Genomic DNA, 13899 nt, shown 5'->3' with positions numbered 1-13899 from the left:
CATGTAGGTCCATGTACTCAAGTACTAGACTATGTTTAATGTGGCATGTAGGTCCATGTACTCAAGTACTAGACTATGTTTAATGTGGCATGTAGGTCCATGTACTCAAGTACTAGACTATGTTTAATGTGGCATGTAGGTCTATGTACTCAAGTACTAGACTATGTTTAATGTGGCATGTAGGTCCATGTACTCAAGTACTAGACTATGTTTAATGTGGCATGTAGGTCCATGTACTCAAGTACTAGACTATGTTTAATGTGGCATGTAGGTCCATGTACGCAAGTACTAGACTATGTTTAATGTGGCATGTAGGTCCATGTACTCAAGTACTAGACTATGTTTAATGTGGCATGTAGGTCCATGTACTCAAGTACTAGACTATGTTTAATGTGGCATGTAGGTCCATGTACGCAAGTACTAGACTATGTTTAATGTGGCATGTAGGTCTATGTACGCAAGTACTAGACTATGTTTAATGTGGCATGTAGGTCTATGTACGCAAGTACTAGACTATGTTTAATGTGGCATGTAGGTCTATGTACTCAAGTACTAGACTATGTTTAATGTGGCATGTAGGTCCATGTACTCAAGTACTAGACTATGTTTAATGTGGCATGTAGGTCTATGTACGCAAGTACTAGACTATGTTTAATGTGGCATGTAGGTCCATGTACTCAAGTACTAGACTATGTTTAATGTGGCATGTAGGTCTATGTACGCAAGTACTAGACTATGTTTAATGTGGCATGTAGGTCCATGTACTCAAGTACTAGACTATGTTTAATGTGGCATGTAGGTCCATGTACTCAAGTACTAGACTATGTTTAATGTGGCATGTAGGTCTATGTACGCAAGTACTAGACTATGTTTAATGTGGCATGTAGGTCCATGTACGCAAGTACTAGACTATGTTTAATGTGGCATGTAGGTCCATGTACTCAAGTACTAGACTATGTTTAATGTGGCATGTAGGTCCATGTACTCAAGTACTAGACTATGTTTAATGTGGCATGTAGGTCTATGTACTCAAGTACTAGACTATGTTTAATGTGGCATGTAGGTCCATGTACTCAAGTACTAGACTATGTTTAATGTGGCATGTAGGTCTATGTACGCAAGTACTAGACTATGTTTAATGTGGCATGTAGGTCTATGTACTCAAGTACTAGACTATGTTTAATGTGGCATGTAGGTCCATGTACTCAAGTACTAGACTATGTTTAATGTGGCATGTAGGTCCATGTACGCAAGTACTAGACTATGTTTAATGTGGCATGTAGGTCCATGTACGCAAGTACTAGACTATGTTTAATGTGGCATGTAGGTCCATGTACGCAAGTACTAGACTATGTTTAATGTGGCATGTAGGTCCATGTACTCAAGTACCTAAACTTAAGTTTTGTTTCATGAATATACCACTGCTTTTGCTTTTTGTTAATTTTGGTGATGGGGAAAACTGTACATCTTGTATTCATCGTTGATTTTGTGGTTTAAAAAAACAGTGCACATTTTATTGTGGTTCATTTTTTTTTTTCTTGGAATAAACACGTTCAAAGTGGGTGGTACGCATTATACACTGGTGTGCATAATACATGGGAAAATACGGTAATTTAGCAATGACTTGCATATATTTTTATATGTTGTTTTTGGGATGTATTGGGGGGGGGGGGGGGGGGGGGTGTAATTTTTGTTCTTTTTTCTTCTTTGTTTTTTGGGGGTGAGGGGGTAAATAAACAATTGGCGCAAGTTTATGAGTTTATGAGAGGGAATTCCAAAATATCTAGATTACATAATGTTTATGATTCAGGTGGAATCCTAAAAAAAACCAGCTTGTTATATTTACATAAGTATTTTTCTATTAATGGATCTAATAAATATTTCTGATTTGTTTTTAAATATTGTATTTTTGATTATTATATATTAATTGAATCCAGAGTGAATGAACATATCTGATGCCAGTTCCATGTATTCTGCTAATGATTTCAAGCAAAGAATTTAGCATAAACTGTCTTTCAAAGATGTTTTTATTTTTTTAAATTCTATATCAACTTTACATTTTTGTGTTAAAAAAAATAAAAATAATAATAAAAATAATAATAATAATAAATAAAACAAAATAAAGATATAATAATAATAACTAATAATAATTAATAAAAAAAATTAATAAGTAAATAAAATAAAATTTTAAATTAAAGTAATAATATTGCAAATGATCATCAAATTTATTTCCATGTATTAACTGATTTACTCTACTGCTGTTCATGCATTATTATGTTTATTTCACTTATATTAATTAACATCTCACTACATATCTAAATTAAACTTTAACAGTTCATAATTTTTTACCAACTGTCATAGAATTTATTTCTTACAATTAATAATAATATTTCTAACCTTAACTTTTTTTAAAAACAAATTAAATCAAAAACATATTCTAATTAGTTAGAAAATATTTTTTAATGAAATTTTTAATTTTCCTCTGAACAAAGATTTTTTCACTGCTGAACGCTTTTTTTTCTTCTTCTTGTCCTCTAAATCAAACAGAGTAGAGCAACGCTTTAGAAAGGTGATTAGCCGTTTGTTGGTACTAGTTATTAAACTGTTTCCACGTCATTGTACGGTCCTACTCTTAACAGCACACCTCGGGTTAGCTCCCTATTGATGTCCAATCTGCCGTGCAACGCAAAACCCGAGTCATCCCTAAAGCATGACAGATGTGCAAATTGTGTTGAGGTGTTCTTGTTTTCTCGGTGAAATCCGAGCCCTGCTTACAATCCCGCGACGTCGAACGACGTGTTGGGAGCTGTGTGACAGACAGGTAGTAGCTTGGAGCACGGCAATACCTTGTAATGACAGTCTGATCTCGGTTGCCGATAACCCCCGAGAGAAAAAAAGAAGAAGAAAAAACCATGATCAACCACTGAAACAATCCTAAAAACAGACCCCCCCATAGCGCTGGTGATGAAAAAAACAAAAATGTCGAAAAAATCTGAAATAAAAAATGTCACTCAACATTCCCGGGTTAATCATCGGTAATAAGACAGCTTGCCAGGTAGAGGTGGCTCGTACATCTATACTTTGATTAGGGCCACGCGTGCGACACACGCCCCTAGTTTTCCACGTCTCGTAAAAACGCAACCCACCTTTTCATATAAATGACAACGGTTTGCTTTACATTGTGTTCGAAGGAAAGGGAGCATTGAAAAGACTCGGGTCTACACTTCATGGAGACGGACCCCCCAAGGCTATGTAAGGGAGTCTGGGTGTAGAATTATTGTACGGTGATTTCACGTACATTGCATAAGTGTTCATTATCGAACAATGCTTGTCAGGCATGGGCAATGATCGTAAGTCTGTCAGCAATTGCTTTTGTGCTTTACAAAGTAAAAGCGGTGAGACGTAGCCCAGTGGTAAAGCGCTCGCTTGATGCCCGGTCGGTTTGGGATTGATCCCCATCAGTGGGCCTTATTGGGCTATTTCTTGCTCCAGCCAGTGCATCACGACTGGTATATCAAAGGCTGTGGTATGTGATGTCCTGTCTGTGGGATGGTGCATATAAAAGATCCCTTGCTGCTAATCGAAAAGAGTAGCTCATGAAGTGGCGACAGCAGGTTTTCTCTCTCAATATCTGTGTGGTCTATAACCATATGTCAGACGCTGTATAACCGTAAATAAAATGTGACGAGTGCGTCATTAAATAAAACATTTCCTTCTTGAAAAAGTAAAAAAGTTCCTCCACTTGCAGATATTATGTGTAGGTTCATTTTTCAGAATCACTTAACTAGTGAAGGGTTTTATCATCTATATTTCTAGACTCCGATAATCAACATTATTCCCCACCATTTCCAAAAAGGCTATGTCATTTTTTTAAATTAAAACTTTTTTACTAAAATATTTCCAATCTGAATGTAAATAATTCCTGATTTTTATAATTATATATAAAGATATATTTTGAAAACGATATGTAAGACTTCACAAACACCTCTTCATTCACCCATAACATTTCATAGCACAAAATAGATATTTTAATTTGAATAAATTACAAGATTATGAATAGTATTACTCTTTTAACTAAGATGTTTTTGAAATAAAACAGTTTTAAAAATTCCCTTTTTTGTACGATGATGCTAGAAATTATTAATAAAACCCTGTAGTGACATTCCAATGATGAATTATAATCAAAAATGTATTTCTTGGGCTCCACCGATATAATAATTAATTATAAATATATATAATCAATCATTACAAACAAATTTAACAATAATTGTTCTTACATTTTATACGATGGAACTGACATAAATATGCTGGGGTTTGGGTTTGCTTTCATGTAAATATATATATAATGAAAACAGATATTAAATAGCATTACATTTCCCTTCATTAATACAAACTACATTACATTACGGATTACAGGCTAATGATCAGGTCTAGCTCTGCAACTCGCCAAAATCGCCAATTGCAAATTTTGAAAGCAGTTGGCGAATTTTATTTTAATTTGACAAAAAAAAGTCATATAATAATTTATTTATTTTTTGAAAATAACTGTTGATTTCTGCAATTTTCAAGTTTAATAGACAATCTTGTGAAATATTTCTGTCACCCAGGGCTAGCACTACTGGACTATGTCTCGCCTCTTCATCCTATATTAATGCCAAGCAACTACATTACATCAAGATTTACAGGCTCCTCACCCTCCCATTCCCTATTTAAAAAGTCTAGATCCTGTCTGTTCTCTGGAAAACACCATCAGGCTCTCTGCCAGAAAGGGGGGGGGGGGGGGCGAAACGTAGCCCAGTGGTAAGGCGCTTGCTCGATGCGCGGTCGGTGTGGGATCGATCCCTGTCAGTGGGCCCATTGGGCTGTTTCTCATTCCAGCCAGTGCATCACGACTGGCATATAAAAGGCCATGATATGTACTACCCTGAGGGATGGTGCATATAAAAGATCCCTTGCTGCTAATCGAAAAGAGTAGCCCATGAAGTGGCGACAGCAGGTTTATTCTCATTATCTGTGTGGTCCTTCACCATATGTTTGACGCCATATAACCATAAATAAAATGTGTTGAGTGCGTTGTTAAATAAAACATTTCTTTCTTTCTTTCTCTGCCAGAAAATAATTTAATCACAAATGCTCCAACTAGGTGGTTATGTATTTGAAATTAAACACAAAATTTCACGTACTTTGACAAATGTTCTCTTAATATAATCTTTTTAAAATGTTTTCATTACAGTAATTTCACCAGGGTTCACCCAAATGTTTCTGCGAGTGCGATATATTTTAACATGCTCATATACCACTAAGGTTTCGAGCATGTCTGTTCCGGGTCCCGTCTCTGGATAGCCAGGGGCCTGGTCCGGGACACAAATTGTTGTGGGGGGTTTTGGGTTTGTTTTTTTAAAGTTAAACTTTTGACAAAATTAATTACTCCTATCATTACTATATGATTTTCTCAACCCTAACCCTAAACTTAACCCATTTTATTTCTAGGCGAGATTCCCCATATCCCCTATTGACAGTGGTTGCATTCAGTTCCATAGCACCATACCCAAAAATTTCTTTCTGGCAGAAACACTGTTCATATATATTAGGCTACATAATTTTACCCTTCGTACCCTCTGCCAGAAAAAACACTGATCATATATAACATCTTTTTTAAAGATCAATAAAAAAACGCTACATTAGCTACAAATACTTTACAGTGTTGAATACAGAAGTGTGGCTTTAAATATATATTTTTTAATTTTAACATTTTCTATGACATGATCTTTCTTCTTTGCTTTGAAGTGAGACAGCCACAAGTTTTACGATCCTAGATTAAAAAAAAAAAAATGCCACCCAGCTTTTCACCTTCACACATGCGGGTAAAATCTCATATAGGCGTAATGACCTTTATCCCACGACAAGTGAATTACAAAAATCTTCCAGAAATACTGTAAAGTGCTGAATGGGGGGGGGGGGGGGGAGGGAGAGAGAGAGAGAGAGCAGAACTGTATCTTTAATTTTTAATCTTGTTTAATGTTGACAGCACTTTCTACGACATGTGCCTCTTTCTTTCAATCTGAGGCGAGAAAGACGGCCACAAGTTTTCTTTAAACATGCGGGTTGAAATGGCGAGCCGCCGCCGACAACAAGACAATGTTGACGGTGATACTGCAATTGGCATGGCGACCTCTGACCCGCGACAAGTGAGTTACAAAGCTCTTTGAAGCGAGCTGATTTTCAAGAGCCAGTCTCCACCTCATTGTTTGCCTTCACTTCCTGATGCGTAATAACGTGTGCGGAATTAAAATAAACCAGCCTTTTAGCACAAAAGAGCAAGGGAGTCTTCTCGCCGCTACCGATTGACAATAATGTCACTCGCTTTTGTGCCCATCATCTTCCATTGTCATCCATTGTAGGCTGCCATGAGGGTGGAGAAAGTCTAGCGACTGTAAAGCCTAAAATTACGACAATGGGGACGACTGGTGTGGCAAACCCAGGCCTCCCCTATCACTTGAAAGTGAATCCAGAACTGAAACATTCTATTCAAGAATAATTATGATCATTTATCATAGTAAGAGCAATGCCAGAAGTTATGATCATGTGGGGGGTAAACTGCAGTAAACTTGCAATAAAGATGACTGTGTGGCAAACCCAGGCCTCCCCTATCACTTGAAAGTGAATCCAGAAATGAAACATTCTATTCAAGAATAATCATGATGATTTATCATAGTAAGAGAATGTCAGAGGTTATGATCATGTGAGGGGTAAACTAGTAAAATTGTGACAATAAAGATGACTGGCATGGTAAACCAAGACACCAGCCTCTAACCTACCCCCTGTATCATTACAAGTGAATCCAAAAGTGAAACATTCGATTCAAGAATAATTTTGATCATTTATCATAGTAAAAGCAATGCCAGAGGTTATGATCATGTGGGGGGTAAACTGCAGTAAACGTGCAACAAAGATGACTGGTGTGGCAAGCCAAGCCACCTCCTCTAACCTACCTCCCATATCACTTGAAAGTGAATCCAGAAATGAAACATTCGATTCAAGTATAATTATGATCATTTATCAGAGTAAGAGCAAGGCCAGAGGTTATGATCATGTGGGGTGTAAACTAGCAAAATTGTGACAACAAAGATGACTGGTGTGGCAAGCCAAGCCACCTCCTCTAACCTACCTCCCCTATTACTTGAAAGTGAACCCAGAAATGAAACATTCGATTCAAAGATAATCATGATCATTTATCATAGTAAGAGCAATGTCAGAGGTTATGATCATGTGGGGGGTAAACTAGTAAAATTGTGACAATAAAGATGACTGGCATGATAAACCAAGACACCACTCTCTAACCTACAAGTGAATCCAGAACTGAAACATTCGATTTAAGTATAATTATGATCATTTATCAGAGTAAAAGCAATGCCAGAAGTTATGATCATGTGGGGGGGGGGGGGGGGGGTAAACTGCAGTAAATTTGTAATAAAGATGACTGGTGTGGCAAACCTAGGCCTCCCCTATCACTTGAAAGTGAATCCAGAACTGAAACATTTGATTCAAAAATAATTATGATCATTTATCAGAGTAAAAGCAATGCCAGAAGTTATGATCATGTGGGGGGGGGGGGGGGGGGGGGGGGGTTTAAACTGCAGTAAATTTGTAATAAAGATGACTGGTGTGGTAAGCCAAGACACTGCCCTCTAACCTATCTCCCATATCACTTGAAAGTGAATCCAGAACTGAAACATTTGATTCAAGTATAATAATGATCATTTATCATAGTAAGAGCATAGCCAGAGGTTATGTTCACGTGGGGGTAACTGTGAAATTGCAACAATAAAGATGACTGGTGTGGCAAACCACGGCTCCCGTAACATCTCTTAATAACTCTTTGAAAACCCTCCACTTATATTTCAGGTGTCTCCCAAACCATTTGTCTGTGTAAGTGTGTGTGTGTGTAGTATGTGTGTCTGTGTATGTCTGCATGTGTGTATGATCGTGTGTGTGCATATGTACAGTCATGTGCTGCATATGTGTTAATATGTATGTGTGTTTGTGTTTGTGTGCGTGTGCGTATGATGTGTGTGTGTGTGTGTGTGTGTTTATGTATGTGTGTGTGTATTTATGTATGTGTGTGTGTACGTGTATGCATGTGTATGCATGCACGTGTTAATACAATAAAACAATTAATCATCATGTGTGTTTGTGTTAATACAATAAATAAATATTTATCAATGTTTTTCAAACATCATCTACTTAACGTACCTCTTGTAACAGAACTTGACCTAAATTCAATTGAGCAAATTGCATGCTGTACTGGCACTATTGATCTTCTTAAATCAAGCTGTATACATACTTGTAAACACACAGAAAAAAAACACATTTTCTTACCAACAACTTTACTTATATACTAATCCAATCCAATAACCAAATTAATAAATGTTGACATATATTTTTTTTAAATACATTAACTGCCTTTATCTTTTTTTCTTTTCTTTTAAAATTATATGTTTGTAAATATTTGCCAACAGAAAAAGCTGTAAAAATAAAAGCTAGTAGGAAATCCCTAAAGAATTGGCGGTTGGCGGTATTGAATCGAGCTTTGACTCATTTATCATCTATTTGTCCTCGGAGACTGCTTACTAGAACATAAACAATGACAGTTTTTGTATAAAGCGACATGGTGATTAAATTCCATTCACTTTCAAAGGATGGTCGAGGCACAACTCTTTAGAAAATCAAGGTCAAGAACGCATTCAGGACTAAGTCTGTGTAAATGTTGTGTATAGCTTAATCAAAACATCTTTCATCATGGCAGACACTTGCTGCTACTCTCTAAATCTTTAATAATACATACAGGGAATAAATTATCTTCAAATTTGATGAGTAGTATTCATGGACACAATCATTCGGATCGTAATGTTAGCTAAGCATTTCAGAATCGCATCACAAAGTATGCATCTTGTATATATTGCAACATTTGTGCTACAATATTGAACAAATAGTTCACAGACACACTGTGGCACAGACACACAGACACACAGACACACTGTGGCACAGACACACAGACACACTGTGGCACAGACACACAGACATGGGTGCAGAAATGAAAACTATTTAACTAGCCCACCAGACCAGAACCAACTAAATTTTACTAGCCCACCAGAATTTCGACTAGTCCACCAGTCTATAGAACAATATATTAACAATATTATAATATACAGGGTCTTCCCTTCAAATGAAATATATAGATATATTGACAAAACATTATTAATAGCACTTGGTAAGTAATCAACATCACGTGCCAAACAAAATCAAAAAGACAGATAGATAGACCGTCGGGCTGGTAGTTCCATTTTGTAAATTGTCTGTACAAATTTTTACTTGCATTTGAGTACTTTCTGCAGCCCGGACAGAGAATTTTTTTTTCTTCAAAATCTTGATTAGCGATATTTCTAGTCAATTGGAAAATTGATTAGCAACTACATTTAATGTTTCAAAATTGTGTAGCGATCTCTGACACTTGCCTAGCGAATCATGATGTAATACTGAACAAAATTGTTCCATGGATTACATAAAAAGCTGCTGAAGCTATCATTACAAAATCAAATTTGAAGAATTTTTAACTCATCTACTTTGGACTTTGGTAATTCTTATTTTCAAAGAAGTGCAACATGATTGGTCAATAATTGGGAAGATCCCCAAAATTCCATAATGATTCTGCAACATTATATATCTGATTGGTTTGGAGGGATTTTTTTTATCTAAAAATATTAAATCATGTCTAACTTAGTTGTTGCTTTAAGCACATTCTGTTTGTTATAACAATGTCCACTATTTTAACTGTTTACTAAAATATAAGAATTTTTTTTTTTGGGGGGGGGGGGGGGGGGGGGGCATTTTGGAAATGTATTCCAACATATCCCTACTGTATTAAAGTAATTTTACACTATTACCAAGAATATCAGAGTTAACTCTGGGTGAGCAGAAAATTTCACCAAATTATCTATCAAACTTCAAAAATTACAGAAATCAACAGTTATTTTCTAACAAATTGTCAATTACCGGGTATTACATGAAATTATTTCACCAAGTTACAATAAAATTTGCCAACTACTTTCAAAATTCGCAACTTGCAAATTTTAGCGAGTGCCAGAGTTAGCCTTGAATGTGATGCAATAGAACATTTTGTTTAGTATCGCGTCACGATTTGCTACACAACTTTCAGAGATTGCTACACAATTTAAAACATTAAACGGAAGTTGCTAATCAATTTTTAATTAACTAGAAATATCGCTAATCAAGATTTTGAAAACAAAATGTTCCCTATGATGCTCAAAAAAAAAAAAATCATCTCAAATGATCTTTAAAAATCTGAGACTTAGATTACACAATACGGTTAAATAAAGGTCATTTTTTAGCATTTCAACTCGAGGGACGGGACGTAGCCCAGTGGTAAAGTGTTCGCTTGATGCACGGTCGGTCTAGGATCGATCCCTGTCCGTGGATCCATTGGGCTATCTCTCACTCCAGCCAGTGCACCAACGACTGATATATTAAAGGCCGTGGTATGTGCATTTCTGTCTGTGGGATGGTGCATATAAAAGATCCCTTGCTGCTAATCGAAAATAGTAGCCCATGAAGTGGCGACAGCGGGTTTCCTCTCTCAATATCTGTGTGGTCCTAAACCTCATGTCTGATGCCATATAACCATAAATAAAATCTTTAAATGTGTTGAGTGCGTCCTTAAATAAAACATTTCCTTCCTTCCTTTAAGTTGAATCCAATCTACTTTGTGAAAATCACTTTACACAAAATAAACAAACCTAAAATCAAATTAAAAAAAACTGAAAACCCCCCACATCCTTGTGTTATTTACTGATAAATGAAAGTGACAAAAGAAAAAATAGCAAACAAAATGTTTACTGGAAATCAGGAATAAGCCATACCACTATATAGTATATAGTGGAACTCCTCTAAACCGGACACCCTCGGGACCAAGTAAAAAGTCCAGTGTTAAGAGGTATCCGGTTTAGAGAGGTTCTCTTCTGCACAGGTATTTAAACAGGGATCATGAAAAACGTCCGGTTCTGAGGGAATTCCGGTTTACAGAGGGTCCAGTTTTGAGAGGTTTCACTGTATTAACTAAATTATCTAATACTACCTTCCACACAACTTGTTATGAAATCATTATTAATTTTAAAAATTTATTGGTTGTTAGTATAAAAATTAATTAAAAACAAAAAACAAGAAGTAAAATATGGCCCGCTGTTTGTTTGTTTGTTCAGGGTTGTTGTTTTTTTAAAACCAGTAGACCAAAAGAAATGTGTATGGCTTGCTGGAAATAAGACAGCATCCATAGGGGCAGGGGAGGGTTTGCAATAGCGTGGGAAACTTTGAACTCTGACTTGTATTTTAGAACATTATAGAATTAAAATATAACAGAATCAAAAGCTAACTTGCAGATGATAAATTATTGAACATCCGACATACATCGTTTTTTTGGTTTCATGAGTTTTGGGGGGGTTTATTAATTTTTGGGGTGATTTTATGATATGTTTTGGTGGTTTTATGATTTTTTGGTGGTTTTAGTTGGTGAATTATTATGTCACCTGCTAGGTCTAAAAATCGGAATGCTTTTTCACATTTCAAACAACTGTTTGAGAACTGATAATTGGCCTTTTTTTTTTATATCACTACCATGCACAAATGAAATTTTATTTAAACTAAGTATAGATAAGGGTAAAAATATGGAAGATTGACTAGGAATAAAATAATAATTACAAGTCCTACTCTCCATTTATGCCTTTCTTCCTCACCCCCTCCCTTCCTCTCCCACTCCCTACCTCCCCCACTCCCTACCTCCCTCCTCCCCCACTCTTTTCATCCTCTCTCCCTTACTTCACCACATGATCAATTCTGGAAGATTAAGCAGAAACCACCCTACTAAATTATTTCTAACAGTAACAACAGCTTCCACTTGATCCCGTTATTTACAATCAAGTACCTAATGTTGACCATTCAACGGCAATGATCTCTTAAGTACAGATAACGGGGTATCAAATCATTAGCCAGGTAAACAGCAGTTACCTGTTGTTTAGGTTAACACCTCTGTTCCAGGTGAGTGGACAAGTAAACACTGTCAATCACTAGAGAGGCGCATCAATTATTTGTTGATTGGATAACAGGACACTTCTGATTGCAGGTAGTCAACTCGTTAGGATTACCTGGTGTGTCTTGATTACCTGGTGTGTCTTGATTATCAGTTACCTGCACAGTTGTCCATAACAGTAATTACTGGTACAGGAGTTCTAATACAATTTAATGTATTAATAATTAACAGAAAAAAAATGGCATAAAATATATTGTATTTTAATATAAATTTATAATAGGTAACCATATGGTTACATATTTCATGTACTTGAGGTAGGATGTAGCTGAATGAGCATATTAAAGTTGGTTAGGTAGCATGTAGGTTGGTAAATAGCATGTAGCTTGCTAGGTATATACTGTGGTGTGGGTAGCTGGGTGGGGGTATGGGTTGCTGGGTGTATTTGTGGCTAGGGTGGATGGATGATTACATGGGTATCAGTACCCAATAGCTGTGTATTTTTGTGCTGGGGTGTCGTTAAACATTTATTCATGGTATTAAAAAACATTCTAATAATATAATTACAATATTTAATATTCATTATATTGTGAGTGTGCAATGTAATTACTTGAAGAACATTAATACAAATTTCATTAAATAATCTATTTTATATTTCATTAAATAATCTACTTCACTTAATTCTACTACACGAGAACACAGTGTAAAATAATATCACAGAGACTTGGGTTTTTTTTAGTTTCCAGATCCTGAATCAGAGATCAATGGATTTCCAATATAAATGGCCCTGACAGTTACATCAACTCAACCAAGGCAATCCCAGAACAGCATAACCCATTGTGTACTTTGGAAAATGCCAGTGTTACAAATGATGGAGGGGGGAAAATACACAAACACAAAAATGCACCAGGATTTGACGATTCCTGTTCCATAAAGAGTGGCAACCAATCAGAACTAAGAAAATACTGATGACTTATGAGCTCATGTGACCCAAAAGGGCAAGCCAGATTAAATGGCAGTGTTGATGAAATACAGGTCAGCATTATGGCATACAATTATTAACATAAACAGAAATACTGAACTTTTTTTTACATTTTATAAATATTTTAAATACAAATATTTGTTAATTTTTACATATTAAAAATATTTGGACACGCTAATAATATTTAGAATATTTGACATATTTTGACATATTTGACGTTTTCTTTATTAAAAAAAATATTTTACATATTGTCACATATTTTATTATGTGTTTTAAATTATTATATTTATTTAAAAACATTTTATATATTTTAAAATAATTTTACCTCTTAATGTTTTATATATTTATAAATATATATATTACTATCATTTAATATTGTTAACAATAACAATCAGTTATAAATATTTTTTTTAATGTTTGTGAAATGGTAAATTAATTCTAAGAAATCTGAGAAAAAAATTAAACAAAAATGTTCAAAGGATTAAACCAAAATTACAAAGAATTTAGTTTTAATATTATATACAATGAATAAAGCTACATTATTAATAAATTTATAAATAATAAAATTAATTCAAACATATATAAAAACAAAAATCAGTATTTGTTGTTATGAACTTACACAACAAAAATGTCACGAAGGTAAACCATAATAATGACAACAACAACAACAACAACAACAACAAAATCAAACAGAAAACAATGAAAATCACAAGCTGCTCTCAAGCCAAACGTTAAAAGAAAAATCACTCCTAGAAACAGACCATAGGAAAAGCCTGGCTCATTATGACAAGACCAACGAGTAGGTATCGGAATTTTGCGT

At 35.3% G+C, this 13899-nt stretch overlaps 1 protein-coding gene across 1 annotated transcript in view; it reads right to left on the bottom strand.

Moving 5' to 3' along the window:
- LOC121384955 (zinc finger E-box-binding homeobox 2-like) overlaps nt 1-13899 on the bottom strand; it is a 151024-nt gene that overhangs the window by 136461 nt on the left and 664 nt on the right. The gene's annotated exons all lie outside the window — the stretch shown is intronic.

Source organism: Gigantopelta aegis, chromosome 11 (assembly GCF_016097555.1).
Source record: "Gigantopelta aegis isolate Gae_Host chromosome 11, Gae_host_genome, whole genome shotgun sequence".
In the NCBI taxonomy this organism is placed as follows: Eukaryota; Metazoa; Mollusca; class Gastropoda; order Neomphalida; family Peltospiridae; genus Gigantopelta; species Gigantopelta aegis.
Note: the sequence above shows the minus strand (reverse complement) of the source record. Positions and strands in the feature narration are given on the sequence as shown.